Consider the following 19,539-nt stretch of genomic DNA (forward strand, 5'->3'; position numbering starts at 1 on the left):
TTACCTTTTGACAAGAGTCACAAAGACCATCAGGAGCAAATACTAGCTCATTTATGTTATTGAAATTTAAATGAGAGAGTCTCTTGTGCCAATTCCAGCTTTCTTCAATTGATGCTCTGCTTAACAGACATATTACAGAATCGTAAGAGTTTGTTGAAAGTCTGGCTTCATATATGTTACCATGTTTGTAACATTTCAGAACCACTTTGCCTGTAGAATTACTTAAAACTTCACAGTGTTCTTCTAAGAAATCCACATGATAACCTCTGTCACAGATTTGACTCACACTTAGCAGATTATGTTTAAGTCCTGAGACAAGAGCTACTGTTTTAATTATGACTTTCCTAAGATTGATATTGCCATATCCCAGAGTCTTTCCCATGTTGCCATCTCCATAAGAAACTCCTGGGCCAGCTTTCTCCACAAAGTCTGATAGTAGGGCTTTATTTCCAATCATATGTCCTGAACATCCACTGTCCAGAACTAGGATGTTTTTCCTGTTGCCCTGCAATCACAAAGACCACTATTGGTTAGTTTTAAGGACCCAAACTTGCTTGGATCCTTTGGCCTTTTTAAGTTTGTTAGCATTTGCAGCGGATTTAGTTTCAGAGTTTATGCTAACATGCTTCTTATCAGACTTTATATCAGACTTTGTATCAGAATTTACACTAGAAGGAATTACACTAACTTTCTTTAAAGAAGGTTTAATTTAATAATAATCATAGTACAAACTATGATATTCTTACAAGTATAAATAGAATGCCATAAACTACCACAATGAAAACAGGGATTTTGTGGTTTAAACCTAACAGACTGACTCTTAACTCCTGATCTAGGAGGTAAAGAGTTTATATCTTTATTTTTCCTGCAAAAAGGAGCAAGATGGTTAGAGTTTCCACAATTATAGCATTTCTTTCTAGGAGCATTAGGAGCAGGCATATAATTATTGCTTTTATTCACACCTTCCTTTCCATTCCTATTTTTCCTAGCTTCCTTGACTTTGTTTACATTTTTAAACTCTTTCAGCTTATGCTTAAGCTGCTTCTTTGTCATTAAACCTATGTTTACTGAAGCTGGTTTGTCCTGTTTTAATTTGTCAGAAGTTGACTTTTCTTTGACTTCTGTTTTAGAATCATTCATCTTTTCAGATTTTGACACATCATAATTTGACACAAACTGGACAGGATTAACTTTGGCTTTCAGCTTTCTTGGTAAAGTTTGGTTTAGATGACACAGTTTCCTTTTCTTCTTTATCATCTAGGTAACCTAGTCCTTCTTTCCAATTTCCATTTTCTAAGATTTTCTGAGTTGTTCTTCCAGAGTTAGTCCAAGTTTTGATTATCTCCTTTTCCTTTTCCAGTTCAGATTTAAGTGATTTATTCAATTTTAGCACTTCATCTCTAACATACAAAGCCTCATCTCTTTCTTTCTGAGTTTGATAGAACATAACTAACTCTTTTTCTAAGTAGTCATTTCTGTTTCTACGAGCAAGACTTTCAGATGTTAATTTTTCTTTTGTTAAAGTCTGATCTCTAAAATTAATGAACATGGTTTTAAGATATAATCTTAGCTCAGAAATATCATCAGTATGAAAAGCAAGAGTTGATTGAGGTACCTTCAATTTAGTAGTTTCAGAACTGCTATCAACATTTTCCATCAAAGCATAATTCATCTATTCTTCAGAATCTGAAGTGTCTGCCCAGTTTTTCTTCTTTATGATAAGTGCCTAGCCTTTATCACTTTTTCCTTTCTTGCAGTCAGGAGAGATGTGGCCTCTTTCACCACAATTGTAGCATTTGACATTTGAGTTGTCTCCTCTGTCAGACTTTCTTCCTTTGCCTTTAGACTTTCTGAACCCTTTCTTTTCAGAACTTCCACATTTCCTAGAAAAATTCTTTCCCTTTATGAATTTCTTGTAGGCTATCTTTGTGATACCCTTCAACATAAGAGCACATAGTTGCATCATCTTTGCATCAACATCCACTTTAGATAAATTTTCAGACTCTGAATCATCATCAAAATATGATGACTCTGAATCAGACTGTATGATGAGAGCCTTTCCTTTTCCTTTCTATGAGACAACCACTTTAGGAGATTCCTCCTCATCTTTAAGAGCAACTGTCTTTGACTTTCTTCCATGCCTTTTGCTCCTTTGATCCATCTCGAGTTCATGAGTGTTGAGCATACCATAAATTTCATCAAGAGTAGTTTCAACAAGGTCATAGTTGTCTCTTATGGTAGTAGACTTCAAATCCCAATTTTTAGGAAGAGCTAAAAGGAATTTTAGATTTGAATCTTCAAGATCATATTCCTTGTCCACCAGTGACAGATCATTCAAGAGTTTGGTAAACCTGTCATATAAATCAGTTAATGAGTCATCAGTTTTTGAGTCAAAGTGCTCATACACTTGTGTGAGTATAGTCTTCCTGTTTTTTTTGATTGCATCAGTTCCCTGGCATCTTGTCTCCAAAGCAGTCCATATCTCCTTTGCAGTCTTGCATCCAATTACCCTGTTTGATATGACATTGTCAATTGCACTATGAAGCAGATGCCTTACCCTTGCATCCATGGCAATAGATGAGATGTCTTCAGTTGTGTAATCACCTTTCTCCTTTGGTATCATCTTTGCTGGTTGATCAGCAACTGTAACAGAAAGCTTGGTAGGCTTATATGGTCCATCATTAATTATATCAAGGTATTCTGGATCTGTGGCTTCCAGAAACATAGCCATCTTTACCTTCCATATAGGATACTCAGATGCTCTCAGTATGGGAACCCTAATACTCTCATATCGACTGTGTGTTTGATTGTTTTGAGTATCTTCAGTTTTGGCGGGCTTTGGTGGAGTTTGTGTTTCTTCAGACATGATTGTAAACTGGACCATAATGTTTGTATATCAACAGAGAAGCTCTGATACCACTTGTAAGGTCACACAACACTATAGAAGAGGGTTGAATATAGTGTTTATACAATCAAATCGATTTAGAACACAAGTATATAACAGTAATCAAGTTTATTCAATATAATAAGCTCTGTTACAAAGTAGGTTAAACTACTCTCTCAGTGATGTATGATATCACTAAGAGCTGCTAGGTTACAATGAATAATGTTCTCGTGAATGATAACACTTATAGTGTAAACCCTAAGCTGTGTTTATATAGTACACAGTTACAAGATATCTTCTAATTGATATGGAATATAATTCTGTCTCCTAAAATATATCAATCAGATATTATCCTTTTACGAGTCTTCTAGCTGTCCAACTCTTCATACATATCTTCTATTTTTTTAGTCCAGATACTCTCCTGCAAATCAGCTACATTCCTTATCTGAAGTATCCGCACTTAAGTCCTGATATAAATCCTGACGGTCTTAAGTTCTGATTTCCAGTAAGTCCTGATATTTAGTTCTGAAACTAAATACAACAGATTAGACATGACATCTCAAATATATCTAACAATATTCATATTTCATTTCGCACACTCGCATATTCAAACAATGATATATTTTGCTAAAGAAGTTTCTTAATTTCAAAAATAAACCAGAACTACATTCAACCCCCTTCTGTAATTATATTGTTAGATTGTTTGGGGATAACAATTGGTATCAGAGCAAGCTCTTGACATACTAAAAATTAAGATCAAAATAAACTAACATGAGTATGAAGGATGTTGGAGTGAAGATCCCTTTTTCTGGATAAAGACAACTATTACCAGTGGAAGGTGAAAATGCACCTGCATCTCCTCTCTCAAGATGAAAGGTATGTTGATTGCATTGAGAAAGACCCTCATGTTCCTCGAAGAGCTGCTACAGATACTGATGGATATGTAGGCCATGAGCAAGGTATTCCAAAGTGTAACACCCCCAAATCCGGGGTCGGGGATCCGGGTTGTCACGAGTTCCATTTCCCTTAATAACACCCAATCTTAATAATTAATCAACTACTCTGTACTGTGACCCCACAATAAACACACACACCACAAGTTATAGTCTCAGAGATGAATATCCAAAAATAATCACAAGTCATTTTATTCCAAAATTATATGCCATTACACTTTAAAAGGGTTTCTGAATAAATTTACATTTCTTTGCCATTATTATAATTCATAAATATACATAATCTGGTACATCAAAAGTTGAAAGCCTAGCCTATTGGTAGCTCCTACCTCAGCTACGGCGGCATCAACGCTTCCAGAAAACTGCGGAACATTTCCTAACCGCTTGCGAATTGGAAGTTTGGTCGTGTTCATCTTTTCTATCTGTTGTTGTGTGATGAAAGCAGAAAGCAAGGGTGAGCAGCAAGCCCACCAAAATAATATGTATAATGATTTACACTATGCGAGCCTTCTCATAGTACTCATGAAAGTCTTGGTCAAAAAAAATGAACCAAGTTTGATATCTTAATGCGATGAAGTCGCAAAATATTCAGTATATATACATATATACTTTTCAAAATCTTGGAAGTCCTCTTCCATGCATAATATACACAGAGTTCCAGTTTATAACTGTATAAAAATAAATATCGTTGCAAGGTGATCTCATATATCTAACCTTGTCTCAATGTTTTTCTGAAAGTCTTTGATATGCATAAGATAATCATTTACTAGATATAAGTTTAAAAGATGAAGTTACAAGATACTCCAATATACTTATATCTTTTCCGAATACTACTTGAACTACCATCGTTCAAGTTATAAATTAGTTTCAAAAGTTCATCACACTGATGAGACTACAAGATAAGACTTGAATAGATTCAATCTTTGAAATATTTTGAAGGAAATGAAGTTATGATATACTTCATTAAGTTCTGATATATATATATATCCACATATACATCTTCTTTATACATTTCCTGATAACCTCTGTCAAGTAAGGTATGAACAGAGTTTGTAACATCCAATGAATTTTTTTTTGGAAAGGAAAAAAAGAATTATGGCATAAACCCGATATCTTGCTGATCAGGCAAAGATACCAATAAGTAACCTTTTCTACTAGTAGATGGACGAATTCCCCACTGGTCATCATCCTGGTCGCAATAGGACCTTATGCTGGACTGCCACTCAGCCACTTATGCATTTGATGGACTCCCACTGAGCCACTTACACTATCATGGACGCCCACTGAGCCCATGTTGCTTATGCCGACTCGATAGATGGACTTACTTCCCGAATGTTGGGTAAGTAATTAATTCATTTACCAAAACTGCAACCTTGTTGCGAATATAAAATACAATATAGAGCCAGATCCCTCAGGGTTTTGAGCGAGTATTTAAATCCCTTTTTAAAAGGAAGATCTTAAATATAAAAATGAGTTTTGGGACCCGCTCTAACTTTTAAAAAAATCATTTTGAAGACTCGAAAACACTTTAAGGAGTGGTTGGAGCAATGCTGATTTAATAAAATAAATCAGTCCCAATGTATTTAGAAAATATCTGAATATTATTATTTAAATAATATTCTCATAAAGAATAATTGAGGTAGAAGTTGGAAAACTTATACTTGAAATGAATAGTAAATAATCAAAGATATACTTATACGAAAGTAATATCTTTATTTGAATAATCAAACGTAAGTTTGATTATCGAACATTATTCTTTAATAAAATAAAGAATATTATTAAATAATAAGCGGAGTCATAATACCTCGAATGAATATTATAAATAATATTCATTAAATAAAATAAAGGAGTCATATATCCTCAAATGAACATCCAATTAATAATCATTAAATAATATAAACTAAGTCATAAGCCCTCGAATGAATATTCGAAATAATATTCAATTAATACAATTAAAGGAGTCATAAGTCCACGAATGAATATTCAAGTAATACTCAAATAATAAAATAAACTGAGTCATAAGCCCTCGAATAAATATTCGAAATAATATTCATTCAATAAAATAAAGTTAAAGTTATCGAATAAACCTTATTCGATTAATAGTTTTGAAAACTATAACCATATATATATATAATATATATATTATACTCGGGAACATCGACTCCCGGTTTAGAAATATGTTCACCTTTTGATCCCCTATACTAAGGGCAAACTCAAAGACCGCTTATCTCTAGCATAGGTATTATGCAACTATAAGCATTTGAACCAACAGATATATAAATCAAGAATATGAAACAGGCATGCATATATACCATATCAAATGCTACAATATATCGCAAGAATTTGCTAATAACAAATATGCATTTATCGCAAGATCATGCATATACACATATACATCACAACAACAGTTCTACGGGTAGAAAACTTGCCTGAGCGACTGGGGGTTATGAATGGCTCGGGACGAGTCTGGTAACCTATAAACAAAAAGTAAGTTGGAATTAAATCAAAGTCACTTGTAAATCTATACTCTAACCAACTTAGACTCTAACGCTCATTTTGCGCTTACTGATTCTCTTAAGTCACTCGAGTACCCTCGGCTCCACCATTTTTAATAAATTACCCATTACGAGTTTTAAGGAGATTCCTTCGCGAGTGTCTTACCAACTGCCTAACACACTTAACATAATTGATTCATACACTAATTAACCCTTTTTATGTCTTTAACCTATGTTTCAAAGTAAGGCGAGGGGTAATGTTTCGTTCGCGAAACGTCGTTACTTAAAACGGTCGTTTGTCCTAAACCGTACATCGGAATCAAACGAACCACATATTAAAACGAAGCTCATAACATGAAATATCTAAACCTGGCAATGGTCAAAACCTAGAAGGGAGTTCTCGGGTCCTAATGTTATGAACAAAAGCAGTCTAAAGTAAATCGGACATTACGACGGCTATGTTTACGCGATTTCCCAATTTTATACCATTCCAATTCAACCACCAAACAACCCCAATCCATTCATACAACCAAAGTCCATCCATATCACACTACAACAGCCCCAATCAACTCAATATTAACAATTATACTTATTCTTAAACTTGAATTTAACTATACTTAAATCCTTTAACCAAACCATAAGATTTCAACATTCAATTCACCACCATTCCAACCCAAACTTTAAACCAACAAGCATTAAGCTACTTTATTACCATAACAACCAAAATCATTCTAATATACAATGTAAAGCTAGGGTTTGGAGATGATATACCTTCCTTGAAGTGATGTGAGTAGCTAGGAAGCCTAAAGAAGCCTTGATCTATGCCTAAGCTACCTTGAACTTTCATAAAAAATCAAGAAAACCAAAGTTATTTCTTGAAGGTTACTATTCACCATCTTCTTCCTTGATTTATTGGAAGAGATTGTGAAGGAATTAGAAGCTTAAACTTATAGGATATCCATATCTATGTACAAGGACCCTTAGATAATTATCTTGTGATTTAACAATGCTTGGAACTTGATTTTTGGAAATTTCTTCTTTGAAAAAGAAGAAAAGCCGAGAGCAAGCTTGGAAGAAAGAGAGATTTTTGTGTTTTTGCTTTGATTTGATTTTTGGTTGGTTGTTTTTATTTAGATTTTGGTTAATTACCTTAATAACCTTGAACTTTGTGTGGTTATAATTCATCCACACCTCCTTCCCTCCTATGTCATGCTTACATCACCTTATTGTGTCATCATCCCTTACTTGTCCTCTCCTTATTGGTTGGATGACCTCATCATCCCTAACCTCCTTGATTAACTTCCTAATTGTTTGCCTAATGACCGCTGATCTGTTATACGGTTCGCTTAACTTTCGTTTTCGTTTATCGTTTGAGGGATCATACCCGGGATCTTATTACTTGGGTTTCCTTAACCTTTCTCAATACATTCTAATCCTTATATGATCCTCTCTTATAATCCTTTTATTTAAATCCTTTTTATTCTGTTACCTTATACTCAATTCTTTCCGTATCTAGTGGATTTCCGGGAAAAATCAAAGTGTTCGGAATTGGATTCTGACGATCTTTACATACACTTATATACCATATAGAGTACTAATAAAATCTCAGAATATCAATAACAGAACCCCTACATAGTGTGGCATGAAAAGTTTTCTTATTCAGCATAATCTGCAAAATCACTATTCATAAGGGTTTCAAAAATTTCCAAAAATTGGGGTTATTACAGTCTCCCCTCCTCAAAAGGATTCCGTCCCGGAATCAGATAGAAAATGAATAGGGATACTCTCTTAGCATTGCACTTTCTAGCTCTCGAGTAAATTTTCCCACATTGTGGTCCTACCACCAAACTCTGCCTAGTTTGATAACCCTTCTCCTAAGCACTTGTTCCTTTTCACTCCATAAACCTTCGTGGTTGCTCCATATAGGTTACGTCGGGTTGCATGTCTATGCGTTCATATGCCCCTATTTATCTGGCATCCGAATTACACTTCCTTAACATTGATACGTGGAACACGTTATAAACTTGCTACAGGTTCGGGGGTAGGGCTAGCTCGTATGCTAACTTCCCAATATGTTTTAGTATATCTAAGGGTCCGAAAAATTGTGGACTTAGCTTTCCTTTATTTCCGAATCTCATCAATCCTTTCCAAGGGTTTCCAAGGGAATACCTTTAAAAACACTAGGTCCCCTACTTCCTATTCTTTGTCCTTTCGTGTCAAATCAACATACTTCTTATGTCCATCTTGGGCTACTACCATCCGTCCTCTGATTAGATCTATTATATCTTTGGTCCTTTGGACTACTGCGGGTCCGAGCATCTTGCGCTCTACAACTTCATCCTAACATAAGGGAGATCGACATTGTCTTCCCTCAAGGATCTCATAAGGCGACATCTCGATAATGACATATGATCTATTGTCGTAAGAAAACTCAATCCGTGTTAAGTGATCATTCCAATTTCTTTCAAGTCTATTGCACAGACTCTCATTATAGCTTTTAGCATTAGAGCTTTTGCTTCTCAATACCCATTCTTTTCCAGTTCGTAATCGCTATCACCTTCCGTTCCTAATATTATACTGGTTATACTTTTGCTCGTTAGCGTTCTATAACCTTTTAATAACCACGTCAACCTTATTATCACGAATGTGTTTCCATCCCGAATACCACCATAGATTTACTACTCCTTTTTCAGCTGTTTCTATTTTCCAAAGTTTGATCAATCATATAAAAGTAAAGGAATTTGTTGAGAGATCACTATGATCACGAACACTTGTTACATTGCATAGTTAGTATAGAAGGTGGCCAGCCTTTAGTACTTGACAAGCAATTAAACAATAGCTGGTATCCTACTCGGCTTCTATCACACAGATAGATTGTCATTCGGCAATACCTCCCCTTCTGGAAGGGTTGTTCTTCTCAGTTTATATGAAATGAAAAGAAGAGAAAAGAACGAATTGAAGAGAATTGTAAATATAAAAAAAATATATAAAAAAATATACTGGCACAAAATATCTGGCTTGGAACCTACCTCTGAACTATAGAGGTTTGTCATAGGAGAACAAAACATATATGTATTTATATCAACATCAAGTATTATAGCATCGTATTTCACATGCCTAAATATTTTTGCTATTCCGTCCATCATTCTATGGACCCATGCTCTTCCTCGAGCTTATACACAATCACCTTTGAAACTCCCTCGATATCGAAAATCGAATCTGGGATCTCATTCTAGACATCATCGTTACTAGAATTCTATGCTTGCACCGCAACCTTCCTCATATAGTAATACGACTCTCTTTTCATAAGAAGGAATAAATATTCAATAGGTAGATACTCTACTTAATTAGTCTATCAATGATAACTTATACATTACCACGACCCGATTAGTGGTACTCAATCTCAACATCCATTCCAATACAACTCTCACGGTTATAATCAGCTCATTACTCGCAGAATCATTGCTGCATTACTATAGTCCACCACTGACCTACTATCGTCATTCACTTTCCATGAAATCTTAATATCTAACCATACGGAGTCCATACATGTCGTATCAAATCCTTCTAAGGAGGTAACATAATCACCATTCATGATTCATGAAGAACACTCCTGATCCTGCCATACATACATGACATGAAGCAGATAAAATTGCAGAAGAGTTTCAATCAAAGCAACGATAGCAGGTTAATACCATTCTTAATCATATGCCTTCGATAGAAGACTTAACTCAAAGGTTCGTTTAGTCCTTTTGAAACATGGTCCAGGCTCATTCTCAAGATAGTACCTTCTAAGATAGATAGCCCGCTCATGGCGATTACACGAATTAAACCTTTACCAACTACTATTACGGTAGGGTATTGCACAGTCATCAGAAGGAATGTCAATCTTCCAAACCATAATACAACCTTCAGCTGTAACCATCATCACTGTATTCCTTTGGCACAAGCGCCTATAATTATCCTCTTACCTTTAAAGTGTCGGCCACCTCTTTGGCCCTTCCTGAGAGTAAAATTTCCTTACAGTCAATGTCATTTTAACCACCTCCAAATAAATTTTCTACCTCATTTCAATCACAGCTTATGTGAAGATGTTTTTCTTAAAATCTGATGAGTAAAAAAAAAATCACCATTTTTCCATAAGTTATTGCCTCAGTCTTTAGAGGTTAATCACTGTCACGACTGACTCTCAATCATACTTAGAACATCTTTTATCTTAAGTCCTAATTGCCCTGAACAATTTCGACCTTTACTGGTTCGATCCATACTTTCTCGTGGTTTAACACGTGCCCCACTTGGCATCATTATAATTACGTCATATTTCCTTTATCAACATTTCTATTCTTGAGAATTTTGAATATTACCTTTCTCCTTGTAAAACCTCTAAGGTTATCCTTAAATCGTTCCTCCCGTATTCCCTAGATACAGGGCATATCAAAATACCATTTACTAATACTAGAACCATTGTCTATGTACTTGTTAAAAATTTCTTTACTGATCTTTAAAGGTTGTTGTTACCTTGATCCTTTCCAATTCATACTGTCAAAACTCATGATGTCCCTATTAAGGGTGGATGCCAACCTTTATGCATTCCCCTAGGATTCATCTCAAGTTATCGAAGTTATATCCTTAATACCACCTCGATAGTCTATACCAATTTCACAATAGCAACTTTATTCAAACTGAGGTCAACCCATATGGCCTCCAAAAGATAACAATGTTTACCCGCTTTCCTTCCCTAATTTGGTAATGACAACAGGGAGGTTCTGGAAGATATTGGTCGTGTTCAACGTGAGCTTCTTCTTAATAATTCCTCATTTACTTTTGTTGTTTATCTCAACAGTCATCTCAATGTTGGGATATCTTTCATACCTGGCGTCTCCCTTTATGGGTATCAAGTCACCGGTCTTACACTTCACATTCTTGAAGGTCACTTCCTTCATCCAATTTTCCTAATTTCTTACTTCCTTGTCTCCTTAGTCTATCCGCGTCTCATTATTTACCCTTCGAATTATCTCAAGGTTTCCTCGAATCCTCCCAACTTACAGGGGATAAAATATATGTATCTCTTTTGCCTTCAACCAGCAATTTTAACTCATGGTGAATCACCCTCATCCTGACGATTACATACTTTTCTATTTCTATTGCTACGAGTCTTTAGGGTTTCCTCATACCCAATTCCTTTATCATTCCTCAAACTCTATTGCCTTTATATTCCTTTCCACTTCAGTTTCTTTTTTTTTCTTTTTTTTTCCTTTCTCTTATCATTATTTCATGAACCAACACAACATAAGCATTGATTTCAAACATCCCGTCATTCTGGATTCGTGTCCTTAGAACGAATCTTGACAACTTTTACAACTTAGATTCATAATTCATCATACTCATCCGCTTTTATTCTAGCTCCAAAGCTTTTTACACTATCTCTATACTCTTGGGAAGCACTTTCCTGAAAATAATTGACTGAACTTAAATCAGTTTATTATAATCTCTTGCTCCGTGCCTTCCTTGGCCTTTTACCAGCGGGTGGCCTCTCTCTTAGGAGGGTAAGTGACAAAAACTGTCTTTTGTGATTCGTCAATCATTTAGAATCTCAAATGATTCCTATATTTCCTTTAACCAGGGTCTTGCCTCGACTGGGTCAACTTGTTCCTTGGAACACTGAGAGCTTAGCGATTTAAAGGTCCTGAAAGAATTTCCCACTACATTGTTTCCCTCAAGGTGGTGGTTGGGAATAAAGTATAAGTTCTGTTTAGACAGGTCCATGAATTTCCGTATAGGAGTACCGTCTCGGGTCTCCTTATCTCGCCCAACTTTTGTTTTTCTTAGTCTAAAAATTTCTTCCTACTCCCCATACTTGGGGTCATCTTTTAATTTAAAATCCTCATTTTCCACTTTATTATATTCTGGGTTCCTTATATCTTAATTGCGACCTCCCTGATTATCACATTCACGGTTTGACCCTAATCTTATTCCTTGTGGGGGCATATTACTTGGAAAAATTTTAAGAATCTCTGGATATTTGTCTTACTTACTTTGCTTAAGTCTTTCCCTCGTTCAGTCCTTGCATGATTGCAAATTATGAATTCTTAAGTTCGATAAACTTCATGACACTCTCTTAAGTGTTAATAGTGCAATTAACAATGTGATCTTATCACAAATAAACTGATCTGAACTGAAATTAATGGATATATACATAACCATTTGTTCGAGGGTACAACAACTGAACATATTAAAGAGAATTACATCATTTGATCTGATCGCTTCCATCCCAAAAGTACTACCATAGATAATCATCTAGTCATTAAAACTAATCATCCATAACTTAGGCTAATCCTCCAAAAGCGGTGCTGCATGAAATTCTTGTCAGATTGCTCAGACTCTGCACACTATTATGGATCAAGAAATGCGGGCACGCATAACATCCCTAACCTGCTCCATTAAAGCGGTGATGAGGTCCAAGATAGTTGCAAGTAGAGCTGGATCAATCTGACCCTCAAGATGGCCTCTAGCTGTAACACGGGTGGTAGCCTCAATCCTTTCCATGCTATACGCTAATCCTGCCGGAAGTACCCCGCCCTCAAATCCTTGGTGCAGTGAGTCGATCCAATAGATCAGTCCTAACATTACGGGCCTCAGACAGGCCACCCAGGGTCATCTGATAATCAGCGATAAGAGAAGCTTGAGTGGTAGCATCTAGCAGTCCATGGGGTGCAGGTGGCGCAGACCCAGGAGATCCAAACGGATAACCAAGCACGGTATCAGGCGACAATGGTGCAGGAGATAAAGGTGCCATTTCCTCAGTAGGTGCTGGGCTCTGTACTGGGGATGGAACAGGAATTGGTGGAACCTCATGGATGTCTACAGGAACCTCTGGAAGAGGGTCTGATACTGGTATAATTGGTGTCATGGAAGGCCCCACTCCTTCTGCCCTCATTAACCTTTGTGCCCTTGGTAACTCTTCATCCTCTAGTGCCACCCTCGCGGCCATTCTTGCTCTGGTAGTCGCCCTGACTACGGTCATCAATTCCTCAGTGGTCCTTTCTTCATTCTCATCAGGATCCTCCCTGAGATCCTCCTCAGCCACAATCCTTTCCGGAATAACATCCTCAACCGCAACATTCTCAATATGAATCTCATCCGGTCCCTCATTAGGGTACTCTATCGGATTCACAATTTGATCTCCAACTTGTAATAAAACATCCTCATGTTGATGCTCCTGAACCTCAGGGTTCGGTGCCCCGCTGCCCTATACGAGAACGAACTATGTTACAATCACGATATTTATAAGGGTTCCCGTAAGGGTTTTAACTGTCAGTACTACGTTAGGTAGTCCGACTATGAACTTGGCAAGAGTTCTTATTATCTTAGTGAACTTATTAGTTTAACGTCACATCATCTCTGAGGTTTATAACGCTTAGCTCTGATACCAATTCTGTAACACACCCAAATCCGGGGTCGGGGATCCGGGTTGTCACGAGTTCCATTTCCCTTAATAACACCCAATCTTAATAATTAATCAACTACTCTGTACTGTGACCCCACAATAAACACACACACCACAAGTTATAGTCTCAGAGATGAATATCCAAAAATAATCACAAGTCATTTTATTCCTAAATTATATGCCATTACACCTTAAAAGGGTTTCTGAATAAATTTACATTTCTTTGCCATTATTACAATTCATAAATATACATGATCTGGTACATCAAAAGTTGAAAGCCTAGCCTATTGGTAGCTCCTACCTCAGCTACGGCGGCATCAACGCTTCCAGAAAATTGCGGAACGTTTCCTAACCGCTTGCAAATTGGAAGTTTGGTCTTGTTCATCTTTTCTATCTGTTGTTGTGTGATGAAAGAAGAAAGCAAGGGTGAGCAGCAAGCCCACCAAAATAATATGTATAATGATTTACAATATGTGAGCCTTCTCATAGTACTCATGAAAGTCTTGGTCAAAAGAAATGAACCAAGTTTGATATCTTAATGCGATGAAGTCGCAAAATATTCAGTATATATACATATATACTTTTCAAAATCTTGGAAGTCCTCTTCCATGCATAATATACATAGAGTTCCAGTTTATAACTGTATAAAAATAAATATCGTTGCAAGGTGATCTCATATATCTAACCTTGTCTCAACGTTTTTCTGAAAGTCTTTGATATGCATAAGATAATCATTTACTAGATATAAGTTTAAAAGATGAAGTTACAAGATACTCCAATATACTTATATCTTTTCCGAATACTACTTGAACTACCACCGTTCAAGTTATAAATTAGTTTCAAAAGTTCATCACACTGATGAGACTACAAGATAAGACTTGAATAGATTCAATCTTTGAAATATTTTGAAGGAAATGAAGTTATGATATACTTGATTAAGTTCTGATATATATATATATATCCACATATACATCTTCTTTATACATTTCCTGAAAACCTCTGTCAAGTAAGGTATGAACAGAGTTTATAACATCCAATGAATTTTTTTTTGGAAAGGAAAAAAAGAATTGTGGGATAAACCCGATATCTTGCTGATCAGGCAAAGATACAAATAAGTAACCTTTTCTACTAGTAGATGGACGAATTCCCCACTGGTCATCATCCTGGTCGCAATAGGACCTTATGCTGGACTGCCACTCAGCCACTTATGCATTTGATGGACTCCCACTGAGCCACTTACACTATCATGGACGCCCACTGAGCCCATGTTGCTTATGCCGACTCGATAGATGGACTTAGTTCCCGAACGTTGGGTAAGTAATCAATTCATTTACCAAAACTGCAACCTTGTTGCGAATATAAAATACAATATAGAGCCAGATCCCTCAGGTTTTGAGCGAGTATTTAAATCCCCTTTTAAAAGGAAGATCTTAAATATAAAAATGAGTTTTGGGACCCGCTCTAACTTTTAAAAAAATCATTTTGAAGACTCGAAAACACTTTAAGGAGTGGTTGGAGCAATGCTGATTTAATAAAATAAATCAGTCCCAATGTATTTAGAAAATATCTGAATATTATTATTTAAATAATATTCCCATAAAGAATAATTGAGGTAGAAGTTGGAAAACTTATACTTGAAATGAATAGTAAATAATCAAAGATATACTTATACGAAAGTAATATCTTTATTTGAATAATCAAACGTAAGTTTGATTATCGAACATTATTCTTTAATAAAATAAAGAATATTATTAAATAATAAGCGAAGTCATAATACCTCGAATGAATATTATAAATAATATTCATTAAATAAAATAAAGGAGTCATACATCCTCAAATGAACATCCAATTAATAATCATTAAATAATATAAACTGAGTCATAAGCCCTCGAATGAATATTCGAAATAATATTCAATTAATACAATTAAAGGAGTCATAAGTCCTCGAATGAATATTCAAGTAATACTCAAATAATAAAATAAACTGAGTCATAAGCCCTTGAATGAATATTTGAAATAATATTCATTAAATAAAATAAAGTTAAAGTTATCGAATAAACCTTATTCGATTAATAGTTTTGAAAACTATAACCATATATATATAAAATATATATATTATACTCGGGAACATCGACTCCCGGTTTAGAAATATGCTCACCTTTTGATCCCCTATACTAAGGGCAAACTCAAATACCGCTTATCTCTAGCAGAGGTATTATGTAACTATAAGCATTTGAACCAACAGATATATAAATCAAGAATATGAAACAGGCATGCATATATACCATATCACATGCTACAATATATCGTAAGAATTTGCTAATAACAAATATGCATTTATCGCAAGATCATGCATATACACATATACATCACAACAACAGTTATACGGGTAGAAAACTTGCCTGAGCGACTGGGGGTTACGAATGGCTCGGGACGAGTCTGGTAACCTATAAACAACAAGTAAGTTGGAATTAAACCAAAGTCACTTATAAATCTATACTCTAACCAACTTAGACTCTAACGCTCGTTTTGCGCTTACTGATTCTCTTAAGTCACTCGAGTACCCTCGGCTCCACCATTTTTAATAAATTACCCATTACGAGTTTTAAGGAGATTCCTTCGCGAGTGTCTTACCAACTTCCTAACACACTTAACATAATTGATTCATACACTAATTAACCCTTTTTAGGTCTTTAACCTATGTTACAAAGTAAGGCGAGGGGTAATGTTTCGTTCGCGAAACGTCGTTACTTAAAACGGCCGTTTCTCCTAAACCGTACATCGGAATCAAACGAACCACATATCAAAACGAAGCTCATAACATGAAATATCTAAACATGGCAATGGTCAAAACCTAGCAGGGAGTTCTCGGGTCCTAATGTTATGAACAAAAGCAGTCTAAAGTAAATCGGACATTACGACGGCTATGTTTACGCGATTTCCCAATTTTATACCATTCCAATTCAACCACCAAACAACCCCAATCCATTCATACAACCAAAGTCCATCCATATCACACTACAACAGCCCCAATCAACTCAATATTAACAATTATACTTATTCTTAAACTTGAATTTAACTATACTTAAATCCTTTAACCAAACCATAAGATTTCAACATTCAATTCACCACCATTCCAACCCAAACTTTAAACCAACAAGCATTAAGCTACTTTATTACCATAACAACCAAAATCATTCTAATATACAATGTAAAGCTAGGGTTTGGAGATGATATACCTTCCTTGAAGTGATGTGAGTAGCTAGGAAGCCTAAAGAAGCCTTGATCTATGCTTAAGCTACCTTGAACTTTCATAAAAAATCAAGAAAACCAAAGTTATTTCTTGAAGGTTACTATTCACCATCTTCTTCCTTGATTTATTGGAAGAGATTATGAAGGAATTAGAAGCTTAAACTTATAGGATATCCATATCTATGTACAAGGACCCTTAGATAATTATCTTGTGATTTAACAATGCTTGGAACTTGATTTTTGGAAATTTCTTCTTTGAAAAAGAAGAAAAGCCGAGAAGAAGCTTGGAAGAAAGAGAGATTTTTGTGTTTTTGCTTTGATTTGATTTTTGGTTGGTTGTTTTTGTTTAGATTTTGGTTAATTACCTTAATAACCTTGAACTTTGTGTGGTTATCATTCATCCACACCTCCTTCCCTCCTATATCATGCTTACATCACCTTATTGTGTCATCATCCCTTACTTGTCCTCTACTTATTGGTTGGATAACCTCATCATCCCTAACCTCCTTGATTAACTTCCTAATTGTTTGCCTAATGACCGCTGATCTGTTATACGGTTCGCTTAACTTTCATTTTCGTTTATCGTTTGAGGGATCATACCCGGGATCTTATTACTTGGGTTTCCTTAACCTTTCTCAATACATTCTAATCCTTTTATGATCCTCTCTTATAATCCTTTTATTTAAATCCTTTTTATCCTGTTACCTTATACTCAGTTCTTTCCGTATCTAGTGGATTTCCGGGAAAAATCAAACTGTTCGGAATTGGATTCTGACGATCTTTACATACACTTATATACCATATAGAGTACTAATAAAATCTCAGAATATCAATAACAGAACCCCTACATAGTGTGGATGAAAAGTTTTCTTATTCAGCATAATCTGCAAAATCACTATTCATAAGGGTTTCAAAAATTTCCAAAAATTGGGGTTATTACACAAAGCAACAATCTGAATGGACATATGAAGACATTGAGCAAGTGCATAAAGATAAAAAGGCTATGAACATCATGTTCAATGGTCTTGATAGCGATATGTTTGACAATATTATCAACTGTAAATCTACTAAGGATATTTGGGATAAATTTAAATCATGTGTGATGGAACTGAACAAGTGAGGGAAAACAAGATGCAACTTCTAATACAGCAGTATGAGCACCTTCATTATGAAGAGAGTGAATCTTTGAGAGATATTTTTAGTAGATTTCAAAAGCTACTAAATACACTGAAACTACATGGAAGAGTCTATCAAACAAAAGATTCTAACATGAAATTCCTTAGATCTCTACCAAAAGATTGGAAGCCAATGACTGTCTCTCTTAGAAATTCTCAAGATTACAAGGAGTTTACCTTAGAGAGAATGTATGGCATTCTAAAAACTTGTGAGCTTGAGTTGGAACAAGATGAGAAGATAGAAAAAGGAAGGAAGAAGGGAGGATCTATTACATTGGTAGCTGAACAAGAGAGAGTGAAAGAGATAAAGGTTGAAGCTGTGGAATCTGCACCAAACTCAAGGGTTTGTGAAGGCAAAGGAAACTGGCTAATGGCTGAGCATGAAGACCATCCTAGTCAGGATGAAATGGAGGGCATAGATGAAAATCTAGCTATCCTATCAAGAAGATTTGCCAAGCTCAAATTCAAAAAGAATTTTGGAGCAACCAAGCCAAATAGAAACATGGTGGATAAATCTAAATTCAAGTGTTTCAAATGTGGCTTGAGTGGTCATTTTTCCAATAAATGCAGAAAGCCTGACTCTGAGAAAAAGAAGTTTGAGCCCGTGGATTACAAAAAGAAGTAATATGAATTGCTTAAACAAAAGGAAAGGGCTTTCCTGACTCAAGAAAATGATTGGGCAGCTGATGGGGTAGATGCGGATGAAGAAACAAGCTATGTCAACTTAGCCCTAATGGCTAAATCAGATGAAGTATAAGTCAATTCTTCAAGCAATCAGATAATCACTACTAATCTAGCATACCTTTCTAAAGATGAGTGTAACGATGCTATAAATGACATGTTAACAAAATTATATCACTTATGTGTTACACTTAAATCACTTATGAAAGAAAACATAAAAATTAAAGATAATAATCTATTTCTAAGTAAGAGAAATACTGTGTTAGAAACTCAATTTGTTGAGTTTGAGAAATTGAAGATAAAGTGCAAGATTTCAAAGGATGAATTGACTGAATCTATGAAGAAAAAGGAAATTTTGAGAAAGTAGTTTGAACGAGAGCAAGAGGTAATCAAGGCCTGGAAGTCATCAAGGAATGTACATGACCAAATTGCTAAAGTTTAAAGAATGGAATCATTCTGCAAAAGAGCATGGAAAAAGAGCAAGGAGAAACTGGATCCTGAGTTGGTAGAAGGATTATCAACGGATGTGGATTCAACAAATGATGAGATTTATCCGTTGAAATCCAAAAGGGGTTATCCGTCAAAAGATAAGGAACCACATCTATTGATTGAAAGGAAACCAATTAGCAAAGTCAAGCTAGCTAAACTCAAT

Source organism: Apium graveolens, chromosome 9 (assembly GCF_009905375.1).
Source record: "Apium graveolens cultivar Ventura chromosome 9, ASM990537v1, whole genome shotgun sequence".
NCBI lineage: Eukaryota > Viridiplantae > Streptophyta > Magnoliopsida > Apiales > Apiaceae > Apium > Apium graveolens.